The 21202-nt window shown below is 45.6% G+C and overlaps 1 long non-coding RNA gene across 1 annotated transcript; it reads left to right on the forward strand.

Annotated features, from left to right (window-relative positions):
• Positions 1–16039: 16039 nt before the first annotated feature.
• LOC121337146 lies at positions 16040–20233 on the forward strand. Its single transcript, XR_005952852.1, has 4 exons — positions 16040–16105; positions 16357–16445; positions 17032–17089; positions 20101–20233. It is a non-coding gene; the product is annotated as an uncharacterized LOC121337146 (long non-coding RNA).
• The last annotated feature ends 969 nt before the right edge of the window (positions 20234–21202 follow it).

Genomic DNA, 21202 nt, shown 5'->3' on the forward strand with positions numbered 1-21202 from the left:
TCCCAGCAGCCTGAGCTGAATGTTCAGGTCAGATCCTGAGACAGGTTCCCCTCGGTTCCTGGCGGACCTCTACTTACTGGCAAAAGCCACGAGCACATTTAGTGCTAATTGGTGCCCTCGTTAGTAGTTACTGCTGCAGAGTCACTGGTGGAATAGCCCCAACCAGTGAATGCTTTTCCTTAAAGGTGAGGGCTCCAATTAAGTGTTGACAGGCAGTTGGGGTAAGATGTTTGCTATCCTGCCTGGAGGAGATGTAGGAACTTCAGTGCTCAGAAACCTTCAACATATTCCCTTAAAAAAACATCCTTTGGTTTGTGTTTGGTTGTGAGGGAGGAAATCAAACGATGTATTTGATACAGAAAAAAATCTTTTTGTGGTTCTTTCACCTTTTGGCTGTGCTTATCTTTTTCTTTCTGTTTTAGGTTTCCTTGTGTGTTATCACTGAGGATAAAACTCATGAAATCCCTTTCTTAATGTTTTTGCTTTGTCCTGAGTAACACAGACAAAGGGGCTGTCATGAGATGCTAGAATGGAAATTAATTTTAAAAGCATCATCATTTATCACTTTTATAGGGAAAAACTGAGAAACCAGTGAGATTCCAGCAATTGTGGCAGAAATTTCCTGTGCAAGAATAATCAAAAGTTGTTTGCAAAAGGGTAATGACACGAAAACACTCAAAAGAAATTCCAGGCAAAAAACCCAAGGCCCTGAAGCTTTGGTTGAGGTTGAACATTTGCCTCTCTCAGTTTGGACCACCCAAAAGTCAGGCCCTGGCAGAGTGATGGTTATTTGTAGGCAGCTGAGAGGGACAGGTGTGTTTAGAAGGCAGCTCTGGATCAACACCTGGTGTCTGAGCCAGATGGGATGCATGGCTCCTCCCACGAGCCTGGAAGGAGCTCCTACAGAAAAGCTTTGATTTTCAGCAGCATCAATAACAGCAGTAATAATATTTCTGGCAAATGCAGCTTCCCATGGCTGAAATGGGGATCAAAGCAGGGGCAACGCAGGCCACGGACTCACAGAACCCTTTGGGTTGGGGGCTCCAGCTGGGGATGGCTCAAACAAGACCAAAGCCCCACAAACACTCCTGCTCTGGCTGCAGGGACCAGGAGCAGCCTGTGGGTCACTCATTTGTGCTAAGTGGCCACCTGGAGAGGTGGTGCTGGGAGCTGGGGGTGTTCTAGCTCTGACTGGGCAGGAGCCTCGTTTCACACCTCTGATCCAGGCTGCCACTCCAGAGGAGCTCATTAAATCCAGCACAACAGAGCTGCTGCTTCCTTTACTTGCTTACTTTTTTCCCCCTTCATGGAATGAACTAAAGGCCTCGCATTCCTCATCCCTTCTTTCTATTAGAATTTTATCTCTTTCCAGTCTTCCCTCTCCTCTCACTCTCCTGCTTCCCTCACTTGCTCCCTCCAGGAAGTCAGCTAATTATTTCCTGAATGCCCCCAGTGTTATTTTGCCTTGAGAACCTCTCCTGCTGGGACTTCTCACACACTTATGATTCTCTATGTGACAAAAGGTTTCTCAGTTTAGCTTTGAATGGGTGTTTATTTTCTACATTTAGTCCTTTTGCCTCATCATCTGCACTTGGGCTGAGAATAGAAGCTTCACTTGACATTATCTAAACCATTATCAATTAAATCCCTTCTTAACTGCCCTTTTTTCCCCCCCTAAGCTGCATAACTTTGAGGTTTTTGCTCTTCTTTTTCCCTCCTGAACACCTTGCACTCGTAGATAAAGCCCTTTGCCCTTCTACTCTAACTTTTCAAACACAACACACTTTTATTTTGCTGCTGGTTTTTTTTTGGTTTTGTTTTTTTTTTTTTTTTTTTTTTTTTTTTTTTTTTTTTTTTTTTTTTTTTTTTTTTTTTGTTGTTGTTTCATGTCAGTGCAGTGAGCAGACAGGAACTCGGGATTGCAGTTTATTTCACATTGGAATGTCAGTGTTCCTTCTTTGAACTGGTGCAGACATCAGACCATGTGCCCTATGCCACAGGGGATCTCTAGCTGGGGATGGAGAATGTGCTGCTGCTGAGTCAGGTGAGGGCTCCCATGGCTTGAAGTGACCATGGGCACCAAGCTGGAGCAGTTCTGAAGCCAGGCTGATGGATGGTAACTCATGGGTTTACCCAAATATTTCCAGACTTTCTTCCACATATTCCCAGTGGCTACATCCAGAGGGGGTGTGAAGACAACAAAGAAAAGCAGAGATGTCTTAGAATCACAGCATGGGTCAGGTTGAAAGGCACCACAGTAGGGTCATCTGGCCCAAACTCACTGCTCCAGCAGGCTCATCCCAGAGCACACAACTGTGCTACACAGTTCTGGGGTAGCTGCAGTGGGCGAGACTCCAAACCCTCTCTGGGCAACCTGCTCAGTTTTAACTGCACAGGGAAGTCATTCCTCATGTTCAGGTGGAATAAAATAACATCCCAGCTTCCAGAGAAAGCATACAGCTCACAGGAAAGAGCTACTGTGGGCGGAGGAATGCCAGAGCTAATTATGAAATGGGGGTGATTAAGGCCAAAGGCAAGATGTCTCTGAGGGGTAAATGTTGGAGGTGAAACAGTGACACAAATATATGGATTTAATAATTCCTATGCAATGATTTGTGTCCTTTTTTGACTTACTTAATCCCCCACCCCCAGGAACAAAACCCATGCAGAATTACAGCCCTGAGAGTAGAAGACATACAGGTCACATCCTTCTGACCCACACATCCTTGTCACAACTGGAGACATGCCAAGCTTAAAACAAGCTACAGACACTTAACCTAATCAGAATAATTCTGCAACGGTTCATAAAGCATCAAACAAACACAGAGAGTTTTAAAAGTACCAGAAATGTATGATTTGGCACTTTTTTTTTTTTAATGTGAGCCACATCCAGCTTTGCAGGTCCAAAGGGCTGGAGAAAACACAGGTAAGCAGGTGAACTCCAAACCTGCAGCTCTCTGGGAGTTTGTCTTCAGGAAATGGCACAAGCAAAAGCATTAATTGTTTGCTGTTTCAACTCTTTTCTTTGTTGGATCAGCTGTTAATTCAAGGCCTGTGGCCATGTCATAACTGCTTTTATTGAGCTGTTTCAAACCCAAGTCCCAGCAAACCTGTTTGTCATTCAGGCAATGAAGGAGACTGCTCCCAGCTCTGCAGAGGCTGCTCAGCCAGCTCAGAGCACCCTGAAATCTATCAGTGCTAATTAGGGCTCACTTAAATGCTCCCAGGCTGCCCTTGCTGGTTTGAAATGCAGAGTGGCATGTGAAAGCCCTTCTGCTTGGCTCCTGACAGGAGCAAAAGCAAACATCAGGCCCTGCTGTGACCTCCATTTACGAGACTCATTTACTGCACTGAAGGCATCAACTTCTGGGAAATCAAATGGACAAATTAGTTTTGAACCCCTACTGGTTAAGATGGACTTCTCACTGGGACAGTGCTCCTGCCTGTCTGGCTAAATATTTCCTTAATCCTGGTGTCTGTGGAGTTTCCTCAGGGAGGTTGGGTGGATGAGTTTGCTGTCAGGAGGAGGCCTGGGAGCAGGGAGGTGGCAGCTTTCCAAGTGCCCCTGGTCCCTAACACTGGGTGGGTACCAGCTGTCATAGAACTAAAACCCCATGGCTGTTTTTAATGAGCATTAATCATTTTATTTAAGAAAAGGCAGAATCCTGTGCCCTGACCCGGTGTTGCACTGCCTTTTGCACGATGACAGGAGATCTCCATGCAGTGATGCTTTAAGTGATGTGCCCCGTGTCTCATCCTGTGATTCATGTTCATCTCCATAAACTCAGATTTATCTTTGGGGAGTGAAGGGGATTCTAACTAATCCCTGTTCTCAGCTCTGTTAGACTCCAAGACCATCTGTCTGTTCTCAGTAAGTCTACCCAAATCCCCTGTTCAGTGGGCACCAAGCCACCTGAGGATCCCTTCCTTCCGAGGTTCAGCCCAGCCATGGTTGCTCCCCATGTGGACTAGCTGTTGGAAAGTGTGTGTAGAAAACTGGGAGCCCTCAAAACCAAAAATATCCTGCCCAGGACAGAGAGTTTTAAAAGTACCAGAAATGTATGATTTGGCACTTTTTTTTTTTTTTTAAATGTGAGCCACATCCAGCTTTGCAGGTCCAAAGGGCTGGAGAAAACACAGGTAAGCAGGTGAACTCCAAACCTGCAGCTCTCTGGGAGTTTGTCTTCAGGAAATGGCACAAGCAAAAGCATTAATTGTTTGCTGTTTCAACTCTTTTCTTTGTTGGATCAGCTGTTAATTCAAGGCCTGTGGCCATGTCATAACTGCTTTTATTGAGCTGTTTCAAACCCAAGTCCCAGCAAACCTGTTTGTCATTCAGGCAATGAAGGAGACTGCTCCCAGCTCTGCAGAGGCTGCTCAGCCAGCTCAGAGCACCCTGAAATCTATCAGTGCTAATTAGGGCTCACTTAAATGCTCCCAGGCTGCCCTTGCTGGTTTGAAATGCAGAGTGGCATGTGAAAGCCCTTCTGCTTGGCTCCTGACAGGAGCAAAAGCAAACATCAGGCCCTGCTGTGACCTCCATTTACGAGACTCATTTACTGCACTGAAGGCATCAACTTCTGGGAAATCAAATGGACAAATTAGTTTTGAACCCCTACTGGTTAAGATGGACTTCTCACTGGGACAGTGCTCCTGCCTGTCTGGCTAAATATTTCCTTAATCCTGGTGTCTGTGGAGTTTCCTCAGGGAGGTTGGGTGGATGAGTTTGCTGTCAGGAGGAGGCCTGGGAGCAGGGAGGTGGCAGCTTTCCAAGTGCCCCTGGTCCCTAACACTGGGTGGGTACCAGCTGTCATAGAACTAAAACCCCATGGCTGTTTTTAATGAGCATTAATCATTTTATTTAAGAAAAGGCAGAATCCTGTGCCCTGACCCGGTGTTGCACTGCCTTTTGCACGATGACAGGAGATCTCCATGCAGTGATGCTTTAAGTGATGTGCCCCGTGTCTCATCCTGTGATTCATGTTCATCTCCATAAACTCAGATTTATCTTTGGGGAGTGAAGGGGATTCTAACTAATCCCTGTTCTCAGCTCTGTTAGACTCCAAGACCATCTGTCTGTTCTCAGTAAGTCTACCCAAATCCCCTGTTCAGTGGGCACCAAGCCACCTGAGGATCCCTTCCTTCCGAGGTTCAGCCCAGCCATGGTTGCTCCCCATGTGGACTAGCTGTTGGAAAGTGTGTGTAGAAAACTGGGAGCCCTCAAAACCAAAAATATCCTGCCCAGGAATAACAACCCATTTAATTTGTCACCCACAGAATCCTTCAGTCCTTGTGGCAGAAATGTTTCCTGTTCCACGTCTGCCCCACTGCAGACTGTGTTCATTTTCCTGAATTTCTCTCTTAATCTCCATGAGACTCCAGTGCCTATCTTGTTATGAGATATTTATATTTTCCATTCCTCTGGCATATGGTTCTGGGAGCCTTCTCCTGTCTTTTGAGGGGAATCTGAATTTATTGAACATTTCTACTGTTGGTTTGTGTCTGGGCTCCATCATCAGGGCTGGAAAAAAGAGCTGCAGGAAGTGGGCCATGCTCTGGGACCTCTCTGCTGCCTCTTGGGGACCCACAGTTCCCTTGGGGGACAGCAGTGAGGACTCTGAACCATTTAGTGGCACAAACCACTCAGCACTGCAGGATTCTCTGGAACAGCTCTTCCAGTGAATCCCCATCCTCAGGGACAGAAAGAATTTTCTTTCCCAGACTGCACAGTCCACAGCTAATAGTGTAGCTAACTCATCTGAGGAATGCTCTCAAACCTTAGTGACCTTTAGGATTCCTGAGTCAAAGAAATCTCCTCCATGCAGCACAGTGCTCTCCACAGGTGAGCAAGAGCCCTTAGTGGACCTTCCCTTCTTGATTTGCTGGCTGGGGATGCTCTGAGGAGGAAAAGGGTTTGCACTAACAGGCCTCACAGCCACACCACATATGGGTCCTGTCAGTCTGCTCCAGATGGGTGATGTGGAGAAGACAAGGTCAATCTGAGCCCAGACCCCTCTCAGGAGCACTCTGAAGTCCTGTTTGTCAGCTGTTGGCAGAAGCCACCTGGAGCATGGCAATGTGCTTTCTAAGGTTGTGCACAGGATGGAGAGAGATCAGGTTTTGGAGAACACTATTGCCACTGAGAATCACAGCAAGAAAGTGGATGAGATGAATTGACTTCATACCCGTGAATAACATCTCTATAAATATTGCCAGATGTTTTCCACGAGCCCTGCTGACATGGCAGTGAGGTTAGGGGAACCAGCTCCCCCCATCACTTCTGCTCCCAGCCTAAGCCCAGAGGCCAAACCAAACTTTGGGACCCCCTGTGCTCTTCCAGCCCCCCTCCAATTGCACAGGAAGGATCTCTGGGGTTGCTCCTTGTGGGAGGATCCACAGCCCCAAAGAGCACAGTCTGTGCGTGCACAGAGTGAATTATGACACAGACCCCAAAGTGCTCTCATGAGCTCTCCTCTCCTACATGGAGACCTGGCCTGAGCCAGGATGGAGCATGAGGGAAGCAGATGGCAGCCTGGCAGAGTGATTAAAGCCCTAGATATCTGTTTTAATAAATTGCCCACCCAGCAGATCAAACATTGCAATAGTCAGTGCTGGTCTGTGCCGTCAGCAAGCACAGCCTTATTTACAGCCCTGGGCAAATGCCACGCTCCTCCCTGTGCTGCACATTGTCAGGACAGGCTGCATTGCAAGTTGGGGTGGAGAAGAGACCTGTGGATTTTGTCTGTCACCCCAAATAGGTGTCACTGGGTACCACAGCTGAGGTAAAGCACCTTGCAGTAGGATTCAGTGAAGGAAATAGGCAAAGACTCAACTTCTGACTCATGAAGATAAATGTGTGTCCTGTGCAGATTTAGACCGGAAGACAAGTGCAATTTCTATGTGCTTTGTGATATCTCCTGCTCCTCTCTTCCCTTTCACCCCATCTCAATATCCCCCAACAGCCCTTTCTGTGCAAGGCAGTGCAAAATCCAAGCCTTTCTGTGGTGTCCCACTTCTCTCTCACTCCTTTCCTCTTTTGGGATATTGGCAGAGGAGCTGGTTTGGATTTGCTCGGTTAGCAGGACTCCTGTCTGTGTATCTGAAGCAGTTTAGCAGGCTCAACAAGCCCAAGAGGAGCTGTGTGAGTGCTGAAGCCAAGCCCTACTGCATTCATCATGTATGGAGCACGGTGCTTTTCTGCCTTACTTTTACTGCTCTTGAGACTTCCCAGGTGCAGGCCTGGAAATCATCTTCTCCCAGTGCTTTACTAGAAGAACTAGTCAGAGAGGGGCTGGTAGAGCAGGACATGCTCCCATGCAGAAAAGGGGCACTTTTTCCTGAACACAGTCCTGGGGTTTGTGGGATAAGGAATCCTGAAGACACAAGAACAACTGAGTCCTGGTTTCTCAGACACTGACTGGCTTTGGTTTCTAATAAAGTAGAAATTCCAGCTGGAGCTTTTGGGGCTTTTAGTACAGTGCTGCTGATGAGGAGTCTCTGAGCCAGGCATGACATAGGAGCAATGGCTTTGAAGGTATTGCTGAGCCTGAAATCCAGGGAGAAGCCTCTCCTTAGGGCATCTTGCTGGCAGATCTCAGTGTCTAAAAGCAGAAGCCTCTGTGACTGGAGAGAAAAGCAGAGCCAGGATTATCATCCAGTATTTCCTAGAGGGAAATATGTGCTGTGCTGGGTGAGGTTCATAGAAAAGGAATTTAGCCTGTCCAGAGTGCCTTGGATTTACAGCCCATGCAGAGAGATGAGCACATCAATCCAGGTCCCGTTCACCTGCACTGTCTGGGAGGGGCTGCTGAGCACATTGGGGTTTCTGGCTGACCCCAGACACATCAGAGATGCAGCACCTCTTCCACTGAGAAGAATATTAGAGAATGGGCCATGCAGCCAGAGCCTTCCCTGAGGATTATTTTTAGAACGGATCAACCTTTCCAACTAAATGCTTGTCAAATCCTATGCCTTTCTTCAAAAACTCCAGGTGCAAACAAAACACTGGGAATTTTTTTGGCTGGGAACAAGCACAGAAGGCTTAGATGGTTGTTTTGAGGCCAGCTGTGATTTCTTTTCCCCATTCATTCATAACTGCTGCAAACAGTGAGAACCATTGGAGAATACAGGAGCAACCAATGCTTGGGTCTCTGCCCTGCACCTCAGCTCTGTGTCCAGGGAGATCTTGGGAAATTTTCCAAGCCATGGTTATTTATATTCCTCACCTCTGGTCCTGAACTTTTTTCTGTGTGTTGGTAATAATATCCCAGTACTAAACTGTACTTTCTGTGGGCATCATTTGCATGGCTGAACAGCTGTGAGCCTCTCTCCACCGCCTGCCTGCCATATTGCATAGATAATAACAGCTAATCCATATTAATTATAAATACACAAATCGGCTCCTAAATAAGGCAAACTTTTGTGAGCGATTCAAACCAGTGGGTGCCAAGAAATGTTAGTGTTACTCCTGACACCTCATCCTCTGGCTGTCATGTCATGAATAAAGAAGAGCCCCCAGCACAAGTTAAGGATGGCATCTGAGCTTTAATAGCCTGCAGCCACTGCCATCAGCCCTGCGGCGCTGATTTCATCACATCTCTCCAGCTAAACTGCGCTGGGTCAGTAACAAACCTCTGCGGAGAAAGCCGCAGAAGTGGGTCCGCAATTGTTATTCGCTACCTGGCCCTTGTCGGCGGCGGATCTACGCTGGACTAACCCCACCTTGTGGTGCTGGTGGGCTCTGGCTGACCTGGCTGGGCAGAAAACACTTATTTCCATCCTCTTTGGATTTGAAGCCTCCTAAGGCTTTGCCTGCTGGAGGTGGAAGTCTAAAATAAGCCCTTGCAGTTGGCTCACCTTGCTCTGCTGGCTTTCTCAGATCTCCCAGAGAAAGCCTGTGGATGCCTCAGCATCTATAATCCAGGCTGAAAATTCCTGATATTAAACACAAAACCCACTCTCTACCATGTGTTGTCCATTCATTCTCTTTACCTCCTTATTGAGGAATTTGGTGTCACTCCCATTATTTTCCATTTTGGCTCTTTAATGTCTCCTCTCCAGCCTGCCCTTCACAATTTCAGATGGGCAAGTTTTTTCTTTCCTCCACTCAGTGCTGTGGAATTTCCTCATGGAAAGGGTGGTCAGGTCTTGGAAGGGGCTGCCCAGGGAATTTCCATTCCTGAAAATGTCCCAGGAAGGCCTGGACATGGCACTCAGTGCTCTGGGCTGGTGACAAGGTGAGGCTCAGTCACAGATTGGACCTGATGACCTTGGAGGCATTTTCCAGCCTTCAATAATTCTATGATTCTATGATAATACAGCTGTCGAAAAGATCCCATGTTTCTTTCTCACATTTCTTTCTTTTTTTGCATTTCTGTGTAATGGTTGAAAACTTCCTAGGGCAGTTTTGGATGGTGTATGAACAGGACAACATCTGAAAAGCAAAAACAACATAAATGGCAAAACTCTCAGCTATTTTTCTTCAGAATTATACTGTCCTACTTCCCCTCCAGGCACATTAGTAAAAATGCCAATGAGCTCTTACCTGCAGGCAAACCAGGATCTTTGTAAACTGTCCAGCACAAATGGGGCTTTGATTGGAAAAATAACTTCATCACAATGTTACTTAAGCTGGGGATAGCAATTTTTGTTTTCATGATGGCTAAAAATGACCATGCTTGCCCTTCCCCCTGCAAATTATGATGTCTTTTTCTTAACAGCATTGATTTCCTTTAACATTTCAACCAAAAGAAAGAAGTAGGAAGAGTAATTTCTGGAGAGTCAAGCCACTGAAGGATCCTAATTGTTCGCAATACAGATGATCACAGGACTCAGGGAACATTCTTAGAGATTTCACTTCATTATAGACACCCTTTCTTACAGATTTCAAGAGACAGATTTTCAAGAAGAAAGAAGCTTAGAAAATGTTGAAGATCCAGGAAGTTTAGCCAAGTTTTGTACCAAAGAACCCCAAACCTGTGGTTGCTCTGTACATACAATATTAGCAGTATATTGCAACCTTAGCCTGTTTTCTCCTCTCTAACAAGTTTTATGGGCTTTTTTTTGTTGTTTGTTTTCCTTCTGCATGATTATTATTTGGACTGAAATACTGTTTTTATGGAAAATAACTCCAAAAAAGTCACAAGGACAGGGATAATAATTGCAGGTTGTCTCAGACCCTGGTGCAGACTGTGGCTAAGTTGAGTTATAAACCTATCTTACAAAAATTTGATTAATAGATACCAAAGAGATTTGGTTAATAGATTCTGATTTTTCCCTCACCCCCTCCCACATGTTCAAGGCACAAGGCAGAGAATTCATTTGGGAATGATATATTACAGGGGGAGGTGGTGCCAATGCCTCCAAGGCTCAATTCTGAAATCAGATCCATGCATGTGGCTGCTCTTTGCCTCTCCTTCCCTTCCTCTCACACCAAAAGTTCTACAGGAAATCTTGGCAGATCCTTCCCACAGTTCCTGGGCAGGAAAATCCCTTTCCCTGTGAGGCTGGGTGAGGGATTTGGAGGGGAGCACAGCAGTGATGCTGCACACTGTGCTGGAGCAGGTCTGCAGGAAAGCGGTGGGGCAAGGGCACATTAATTACATCAGAGGGAAACCTAGAGCTGGAGCTTTGAAAATGAGATCAGGAGGATTACTAGGAAAATAATCAGCAGGAAGCAATCTTACCTTGGAAAAAAAAAAGATCAGGAGAACACAGGGAGGAATATTCCTGTGCTGGTTCCTAACTTGCAATAATGAACTGCAGACATATTTCATAAAACCTCTTCAGAGTGTCCTTGTTTCTTTCAGAGGTGTGCATTAATAAAGTGGGAAAAAAAAAAAAAAAAAGGGATGGTGCTACAGTGTGTTTAGTGCTGTTTTTCTCTTTAAAAAGGAGTTCGACTCCTGTCTGCCTTGTCTGGGAGCCAGTAGAGGGAGACAAGCCTCTGAGCTTAATCCAGTCCTCTTTTCTCCTCTCCAACAACTTCTCCAGTTCTTTTTAATATTTTTTAAATTTTTTTTTCCTTCTGCGTTATGATGATGATGATTATTATTATTATTTCAACTGAGATACTGTTTTATGAAAAATAGCTCGAAATGACCCTCACCTTGCAGTTACAGAGAGGATTAGATTAAAAATGCCGCAGGGAGATTTGGGTGGGCGAACATGTGGCACCAGTCCTCCTGTGGCAATAACACAAGGAGCAGATTGGCCCAGGCAGGGGCTGGGAATGCTGCAGAGTGTGTGCTTTTCTGGGTGGGAAAGCCTTGAATCCGTGCTTGGGTAGAGGCTCTTCCCAATCCCTGCTTTCATAGCAGAAGTGCAGGCATCAAGTTTCTCAGGATCTGGTGTAAAATTACAGACTGGATCCATAAAACACTCCTTCTTCCTGGCTCACAGCAGCTGTAGCACAGTCAGAGCAAGAACGGGGTGCTGGGGAAATTTCCAGGAGCTGCTGGCACTGTGTACAATAACAATTGACGTGGCATGGCATGGCATGGCATGGCCCAGTTTTAGCCCAAAGCTATGTAGATTTTTTTTCTTTTTCAAACCTTTTTCTGTGCTCCTGAAGAAACGGAGGGTGGTTGTGTGGGAGATGTGCACAGCAGTGTTGCACAGGTGTGATGTGGCCTCTGCAGGGACAGGCAGTGCCAAAAGCCCCAGTTCCCATGCAGGCAGGCTGGAATTGGCACTTGCAGAGAGCAGGTGCCTGCAGCGTGGTGGAGGGGTGCAGAGACAGATATTTACTGCTCCTTGTCCCCCAAAAACCCTCTCTGAGTGTTAGTCAGTGTGGCCACAAGCAGCTGTAAGTGGGATATCTGAATATCCGCATCATCCTCCTGCATCAGCAGGTGGAACTCTTTAGGAGTGGGTGGTGGTGGCATCTGTGTGTGCCTCTGTATGTCCCTGGTGTCTCTGTCTGTCCCTCTGTGTGTCCCAGGGGTGTCTGTGTCACCCTGTGTGTCTCTGGTGTCTCTGTGTGTCCCTGTGTCTCCCTGTGTCTCTGTCTGCCCCTCTGGTGCCTCTGTCTGCCCCTCTGTGTCCCTCTGTGTGTCTCTGTGTGTCCGTCTGTCCCTCTGTGTGTCTCTGGTGTCTCTGTCTCTCTCTGTGTGTCCCTGTCTGTCACATGAAGCCCCTTTGAGCCTTTGTTCATTTCTGTGATCTGGGGAGCAGCAGTTTTCAGACTGGGCACCTCATGTGGATTTTGACTGTGCTGCTTCTGAGTGCTGAGCAGAAATCTGAGCAGATAAGGCTGGGGAGCAGCTGGGAGCCCAACACAGCCAGGGACAACAAAGGATGAAAAGGACCAAGCAAACGAAACAAGCTTTTAGAAGTCCTTGCAGAAGCAGCCCTTCACTATATTTAGTGAACCTCACAACTCCATCAGAACAAAACTGGCGTCACTGGAGGGAAAAGAGGAGAAGTTGCCCTGAATGAAAATAATTCCAGAGATCAGCGCAGAGCAGGAGTGAGTGGGAATGCTGGATGGAGAGGACAGCACTTTAAAGGATCTCTGTGCCTTCCACCCACTAGAATCAGCCCATTTCCTCACCTTGGCTCTGTCGGTGGAGCCTGGGGAGCACTGGGCACGCTGGGCTGGCAGTGCCAGGGCAGCTGGACAGGGCCAAGCCCACCCAGATGCTGCCACAGGGGACAGACTGCAGGGCCAGAAGCTCCTGCAGTCCCAAGAGGTTTTCCATTTTGTAGCTTTGGTCTCTGAGCATGCTGCCCTCAGCCTCCCTAGTTCTGCAGAGGGAGTAAGAGGAGAAGCCTGGAAGATCCTGCCAGGAACCTACCTCAGCTGTAGGCAGGAGGATAAAATCCAGCCTTGGTTTGGCTGCCTCTGAGGGTGCAAATTTGCTGAAATGAACCTGGACAAATGCCTGCTTCATCTTTATCTGCTCCTCAGGGGTGTTTGCATGGCAGCCCGAGGGCTTCTGCTCCCTTCAAACATTGTATTATCAATTACCCTAATTAGAGCTTGGCACCTGCCTGACACCAAGTAATTTTCATTAATTTTTAACCTTTTTCATGCCAGAGAAGCCAATACTCAAAGAAGCTTTCTCCTAAAGCACAGCAAAACAGGAGGAAAAAATCAAAAAGCAAGGCAAAAGCAAGCAAGGTTAATGGCAGTTTGATTGGTGGCTGGCTGAGGAGGCTGAAGGTTGTTCTGCACAGCGAGGACCTGTGTTTGCATGGCTGCTGTTAAGTACAAGGGAGGTGGTCAGAGCCTCACCTTGTGCTTTTAATCACTCCTGTGCCTCGGTGCCACACAGGGCCTTGGCAGCCACATCTCCTCCTTCCCTCACTGGGCATCTCCCTGCCTTCATGTCACTGTGAGAATGAGAGAGAAGACAGGCAGGTAACAGTGAGCTTGATTTTTTTTCTCCAGAAGCATGCAGACAGCCAGCTTCTATCATGGAAGTGTTGGTGTGGTTATAAAACAAAAAGGGGCAGCAACATTGTGAAAAGAAGCTCATTTTGGGATAGTAGATTATGACAGCAAGCCAAATTTATCCATGATAATTTCAGGATGTGCTATTGTGCTATCACCCTCCCTCATTGCTGGGCTTATCTGTCCAAGCCCACCATTATTGTATTTGTGGGGTGCCCCGATGAAGGCAGGAATGATGAATCTGACTCCATGTTCTCAGAAGGCTAATTTATTACTTTATAATTCTATTTTATATTAAAGAATACTATACTATCCTATACTAAAGAATACAGAAAAGATACTTACAGAATGCTAAAAAGATAATAATGAAAACTCGTGACTCTCTCCAGAGTCCTGACACAGCCTGGCCCTGATTGGCCAAAGGGTGAAAACAACTCACAGCAGAGCCCAATGAAACAATCACCTGTGGGTAAACAATCTGCAAACACATTCCACATGAGCACAACACAGGAGAAGCAAATGAGATAAGAATTGTTTTCCTTTTCTCTGAGGCTTCTCAGCTTCCCAGGAGAAGAATCTGGGGCGAAGGGATTTTTCCAGAAAATATGAATACCACAGACCATGACTGGATCCTCCTGCAGATGGGGAGGGAAGGGGCCACCCCACAGTGCAGCCACAGCCAGGCAGGAAGGGAACACCGGGAGCCCTGATTCCACAGCACGGATCTCTCAGGGCTTTCCAGGTCAAGGATCACCTATTCCAAGCACAACAGTCGTGCTGCCCCTCCTCAGCTGCAAACAGCAGTAAAAATGTACCTGAGATCAGCTTGTACCCATGCACAGGGAGGAGGTGTTTGTGTTTGGGAGGGTGTTTGATTGTGTGTGTGTGAGTTTGGAGGGGCTGGTGAAGGAGATTTCCTTGCAGTATTAGGGTATTTTCCCTGCTCTAGGTTGTAATCAGATTTTCCACACTTTTGGAGGCCCCTGACTGATTATGGTGACCCTCCTGGGGGTTCTGACTGAGCAAACCAAGGCAGGCCATGCTGGGAAGCTCTGTGTGCCTGTTCCTAAAGCCCATGGATGGATGGGCTGCTTCAGAGCAGAAATCAGGAGCTTTGAACACTTCCTTGAGGTATTTGATGCCTCTGATATGTTGTCCATGTAGGCTGCAGAGCAAAGGCTAAACTGAATTCCCTGATTCCATCTTGGGAATCTCCTTATATCTTCCATGCTGCTGTCATGTTGGGTGTGTGCTGCAGCCCTGGAAAGACACACAGACGTCTGAAAATGTCTGTTGAGGAAGAGGTTTTCCACAGAAGCTATAAAACATTCATGACACCTCCATTGTGCTGTAAATCCTTAGCAGGAGTTGATAACAGTGCATGAATTTTTAATGTAACATTTATAAATGGTTATTAAAACTATCCTTAAAGTAAAGTGTCAGTTTATTTTTAATTAACTGTTGGCTATTTAAGCTCCTGATGGCCCCAGGGCAGATCAACAATCTAACAAGTTAATATTCCAGATTAACCCTGCAGTTGCTGCCTCTTTGCATGAGGAGAAGATGAATTCACAGGATCAACAACAAGTGGTTATTTCTCACTCACTGAAGAGAAATATCATAATTTCCTGGAATAGCCTTCCTTGGTGCTCAGTTTAAGAAGTTTTAGAAGCTCTGGAGGGATTTATTTCCTGAATATTGAACAGATACAGACAGATAGCAGAGCTGGGTGATTCTTTTTGGGGAAAAAAAAAAAAAAAAAAAAAAAAAAAAAAAAAAAGAAGATTATTTACATGGTACTGGTGAGAAGAAATTTCCATTGAAATCAATGAGTTTGGATCAAACATTTCCAATTGCATCAATTGCAATTTTGGGCCCCCAACATACAAAGAGCAGCAGCACTGCTAAATTTCTGAATTTAGGCTTGGTTGCAAATGTTGCAATTGACTGAGAAATTAAAAGTTTGGCAGCATGAAGCCTGTGCCTGTTTATTTAGCAAAGTATTTTGGTAAATTTTCTTATCAATGACCAGTGTGGAAAGTATGAGGAGGAAACTGGTATTGACTATTAATTATTTTCTATAACATATATATATTTTAACTCACCATTTTTAAGGTGTCAAATTTAATTATTCTCCAGCATGCAACATGCATTTTTCATTTGTCATTGTAATTGAAATAGTCATAGGGGTGACAGATTTTACAGATATTTTCTTTTTCTGTAATTGTTTCTATTGGCCGTGAGAAGCCCCTGTGGTTATCCTTTGAAAATGAAGGTCAAGCCAAAACATCCCCACAAAGCAGTTTGGTTTCAGTGTTACTGACATCCTAAAAAGGGTCAGTTCATAACATTCTGCCACTTAAATGATAATTATTAGCCCAAGTCTGCCAGAGTCTTTTCTGCTGACAACAAGAGCTGGCACTGGAGGAGTTTGGGTTATCATTGTGCTCCAGAGTGGTGAAATCCTGGGACTTTTTTTTTTTTTTTTTTTTTTTTTTTTTTTTTTTTTTTTTTTTTTTTTTTTTTACCCAGCTCAGTTATACCCAGGGCTCTTTGTGCCAAAGTCGTTCTGGAGATGGGAACCCACTGAGCTGAACTTTGCATTGCTGTGTCCCCTGAGCCAGCAGAGAAAGGTCAGAGATTCCAGACAGCGCCACAGAGCTTGTTTCACTCTGATTTATCAGGAGCTGCACCTGGGTGACACCAGCGGTAGGTCCCAAAAGCTGAACAGCCTGGATATTTTCCTGAGTGCAGTGAAACTGGGTTCTCCCTTCATCCCCAGTTCACTTTTGCTACCACAAGGGGCACAGGCTGGGAGAGATGCCATCACCACCTCTCCAGCCTGTGCCCCTTCCTGCCTGTTGAGTCTCTCGAGACAAGCCAAGTCTCTCTGGGCAAATAAGAATTATTTAAACTTATATTGATTTCCAGATTGGTTTTTTTCCCCCCTCCTTTTCCAGGTGATCAGCCTGTGCGTTGGGAAAATATGAAATCCAGGTCTTTGGAGCATGAAAAACAACAGGAGCGCCACAAGCAGCAACATCCGTTGGTAAATGCCGCTCAACACTGCAGAGCTTCCTGGAGATTAAAGGAATCTTGGAAATGTCACTGCCCTGACCAAATGAGATAATTTGTATCTTCTGTCACTGGAATCAAACCCTCTTTTTTTCCTTTTTCTTTTTTTTCCATAATTAACTTGCAACTGTGGAAAGGTGGGAGTGAGGCTGGGGGTGGGGAAGGGAATTTCGTGGCTAATCCAGCTGCACTATGGAAATGATGGTTGGGTAATTGTGCTCTCTAAATGAACTTGACTCGATGGTTGGTGTCAGGTTTTGTTAAGTGCCCTGGGCCAATGGAGACTAATTAGGAATGCATTAAATATTAAAGCTCTCTGACATTGGGGCATTGATGGTGACAGAAGAAAAGAAATCCCATAACCTAATCTGCACCCAACAGGAGTAATTTATGTTCCCTTCTTTTAGCAAAGAAAAATCCAATTATTTGGCCTGCTGGAAAAATATATTTAAAAGAAAAGTTAATTTAGAATAGGGAAAAATATATATTAAAAATAATACAGGTGCTGTCAACACAGTCTATGTGTGTCACTTCCCCTGCAGTTTTTGTCTTGTTAACAGGAAAAATATTTCCCTTTGGTGATGCTGTTAACTGGTTTTGCCACCCCAGCAGTGGAAGGTAGGAGTGCAATATTGTGGTTTTTCCTTCTTCTGTGGTCAGGTCAGCTGGATATAAGAAGGGATGGTCATCATGGATGCTCGTGGCCATGCAGGGAGGGTGGGCAGTGGTGGTGGCTGTGTCCTGGGGCTTTGGGGCGCTCCCATGGGGAAGGGGAGCAGTGCAGAGTGAGGGCTGCAGTACAGATGAGTTAATGTAGGGCACCTCTGGGGTGAGCCTTGTACAAAGCTCTCAGAAATTCCAGCAATTAAGCTCTGTTCCCTTGTCTCTACCAGGAGCCAGCCCTCACAGCTCCACCTCCATCTCCACACTTCTCTCTACCTACCAGTTTCCAGGGCAATTTTGTCTGACCTTTAGTTAAATGTCCTGCACTCCCAGGCAGCTCATTTCTGCTGGTCTGTCTACTTATGCAATCTAATCAAATCCAGAATGGAATATAATCAGCCTTATCCTGTAACAGCAACTTGCAAAAACACCCGGCTCCGTCTGCTGCCCTGTCTGTGCCTCTGCTGAGCTCATCTGTCCCTCTCAGCCTTTCACTGCAGAGAGAGCTCTGGACAGATTGGGAAGAAATTTCTGGTGGGATATCCTTTAGCCTGTTCTGGAGAGATTTTGAAGAAATTGCTGGTGGGATATCCAAACCCCCAGGTCCTGTGAGGGCTGGAAAGAGAAAGGTGCCCACAAGTGAGCAAATAGATCCTGCAGCACCCAGGGATGCCTGTGGCACCTGTCCACACAAACACACCTGGTGCCTTTCTCCATCCTCTTATCCTCTTTTCTCCCCCATTTCCAACAAGACAAAAAAGGCCTGTTCATCTAGGGAATTATGGAAGACCATTTTCTAAAGGAACTTGGTTGCCACGGGTTACCAGATGCTTATCTGCCACCGGTGTGCTCTTGCTAACTGCAGCCCTTGCAGGGAGAGGCTAAAGAGGGAAAGCCGGGAAAGATGGGAACATCAGAGCACTCCAGGCACTAGCAGGGAGTGTGTTCTCCACAAACCAGCTTTTCCAAGGCCTGCAGTTTCTTGTGCCATTGGCTCCAGAGTCCCTGAGCAGCTGGGGTTTGCAGCAGTGAATAGAAAGTTGTTTTGGAACTTCCTTTGCAGTGGGAGCAGGGGAGGGTAGGCTGGAGATGACAAGGGGGAGTATCTGAAGTGCCCAGAGAAAGGCTGTGGATATTTTTCATTTGAATAGTTGGATTAGTCTGAAATGGTCAGGGAATGTGGGAAGAAAGATCCTGCTGTACACAGCAATGCTGCTCTGTGTCTGTGCTGCACTTTGCATTCATGTGATGCTCCCAAGCAGGACTGGTGCTGAGAGGAGAAAATTCACCCAGGAGTCTTCTGGGGAGAATATTCCTGTTTATCATGGGCAGAGCACTAAAGGAACCCACTCTGGGGGAGGAGGCAGAGAGGACTTGGACAGAAGGGGGCCCTGTGATAGACAAATAGACAAACAGTCAGTGCTCCCCTCCCGTTCATTTGAGCATCTCCTGGTGTCCTCATCTGTGCAGCCCTATCCCTCAGGGGGCCCCTAATGCTGGGCTGTCCCCCTTCCCCACAGTCCTTGAGCTGATCAGCATTACAGAGCTATCTTTAATCCCCATTTCCCCTCATTCCTGCTACAAACCTATTCCTTTGCCCCATATCTTCAATCCTGTGGGTCCCCTAAATCCTTTTTTCTCCATGGTCAATCCCAACCCTGGGAACTTCTGAGCCCCTTTGGTCTTGCAGCCCTTGGTTCCTGCTGCAATCTCATCCTCTCCATCAGCACAGAGAGAACACTTTGCTACTACAATAATGAGCAAGAAAGAAGCTAAAAACAATACTTTACATTTCAAATAACTCCTGACACATCCCTTGTCTTTCCCTAACGGAATGACAAGTGACTTTATCCTGAAAGAGAAGGCAGCCTCCTGGAGCTGTCTACATTGTCAGAGAAAATAATTTGTAAATTCTCTGACTCCCTCTGTCACTGTTCGACTTTTCCATGCTTTTCATTTCTCCCTCCCTCTAAAGTCCCTCTATGTGCTATTTCCCAAAGTGCTGCACTTACTTTGAATGTTTTCAGCCAAAAGCAAACTCCCTCTCATCTAAAGGTAGGAAGAAAAAAATCCCTTCCCAAAATGAAGTAAAACGCTGCTGCCTCTCTCTCTGGTCCCTGCATCTGCTTTGTGTATAAGACGTGAACTTTAAAAATAACCAGGTCTTTATGACTTATTTAAAAAAAAAAAAAGAATGCTAATGAGGGAGAAAGACACACAGAAACCCTGAAAGGAGGATTTGTTCAGGGCAAGAGCAACTAAAATATTTACTAATGAGAGGGAGAAGAGAAAGTAATTTAAAAGATTTAAAATAGTTTTGTGTGTTTTTTTTTTTAATTCATGCTTCCTTTCATTTTCATTACATACTTCAATATTTGCCTACTTTTCCAGCAAAAGATTTACCTCAAGTGCGTACAAATTATCTGGCATTTGGTTAAGGACAATATGTCTAATTATGTCTCTAAAGACCTGAAATATTTTTAACTTAAGCTAAAAGTCAAACCAAAAAAAAAAAAAAAAAAGAGTAAAATTAATAATCCTTTTAAAATTCATTCCCATGATCGTAGCTGTACAGAACACCTCAATGCCAAAGATTAAACCAAGGGAAATATGAGAGCAGGGAGGAAAAAGAGAGAGAAAATAGAATTTCCCACATTATGCCCTGAATTAACATCCTCTGGAGATTTGGGAAACCTTGTGTTAAATGGTCTGGTTTTGGGTGATGTTTTTGGGTGATGTCTGTCCCACACCTTCTGACTCCTGCTCTGCCAGGGAGCCTGCACCTGCCTGGGGAGCCAAACCCTCCAAGCTCTGCACTGCTAATGAGGTTCAAACAGTTGTGATAAATATCTATTTAGTAAATATAAATATAGTAAATAGATATTCACTGTATCTCCTCATCCCTGCTTCCCCTCAACATGAGTAACTAATGAAACTCAATTGAGCATATTAATTATTTTCCCCAGGGGGTGAGGAGAAGGAAGGATGAGCAGCACCATCTCCAGAGGGCTGCCTGTGCTCCAGCAATTCATCTGTGGTTTGGAGGGCAGAGTGACCCATCCTCAGGAAGACACAGAGATTGCAGGTGTGCTAATTTCCTGAAGAAGAAAGGCACTGCCAAATAAAGAACAGATGGATCCAGTCACTAGTTATTTATTTCTATAATTAGTTGCAAGCTGTGGTCTCAGAACTTTAAGAAACTGTGGATTTCTATGAAACTCCTTCCTGCACTGGCAGGGTGGAAGCTGGGCTGGGCTCTGGAAAAGGCAGTTTGCAGTCTGTACCAGCTGGGCACACACTACCTTGGGCTCCTGAAGGCATGATCCAAATCTTTTGTCTGGCTGCTGTAGCCCATAAGAACACCAAGGACAGGTTGGTCTTGTAATGTAGAGGGGCATTTAAATCTGACTTAAACTCAGATCCACTTTCATCTTATGATGCTTCTCCCCCATCAACCTAATTGTCCTCAGTTATTACCCCAGCCTCTTCTCTTCCCTTCCCTTCCCTTCCCTTCCCTCTCACCAGGGTGACGCTCAAACTCCTTTTAAGTAGTCAGGAGTAGTAAGGACTCACTCTGGAGTCAGATTTTGGTGCAGGCTGTGCTCAGGCTCAGCTCTGATAACCTGGTGTGTGTTGTTACAGTCCCTCTTATCTCTCCTCCCAGAGCCTGGCCTTGCCAACCCCAGCCATATCCTTAAGCCAATCTGTTCTCAAAGGTGGGATCAACAGATCAGGGAGGAATATTTTATTTCCTTCTGGAAGCATCAGGTAGGAAAGGCATTTGCCAGCTCATCTAGGCATGTCTACTCTGGTTTTATTTTTTATTTTTTTTTAGATAAAAGCTGCTAAGCTGGAATTGTTAGAAAATGCAGGTCTGCAAGACAGTGGGTGAGTAAATAATTTGCTGGGTCTGTTATAAATGTGCCAAAAGCATCTCATGACAATACTTTTTAATGACACAAGAGAGTCAATAAATAGCAAAAGAAAAGGCTTATGGGAGAGATTTATCTATGCAAAACTTTTGTGCTTTTGACTTTAAAAAGATATGTTGTTTATTTTTGTTTGAAT

Source organism: Onychostruthus taczanowskii, unplaced genomic scaffold (genome assembly GCF_017590055.1).
Source record: "Onychostruthus taczanowskii isolate IOZ18803 unplaced genomic scaffold, ASM1759005v1 scaffold25, whole genome shotgun sequence".
In the NCBI taxonomy this organism is placed as follows: domain Eukaryota; kingdom Metazoa; phylum Chordata; class Aves; order Passeriformes; family Passeridae; genus Onychostruthus; species Onychostruthus taczanowskii.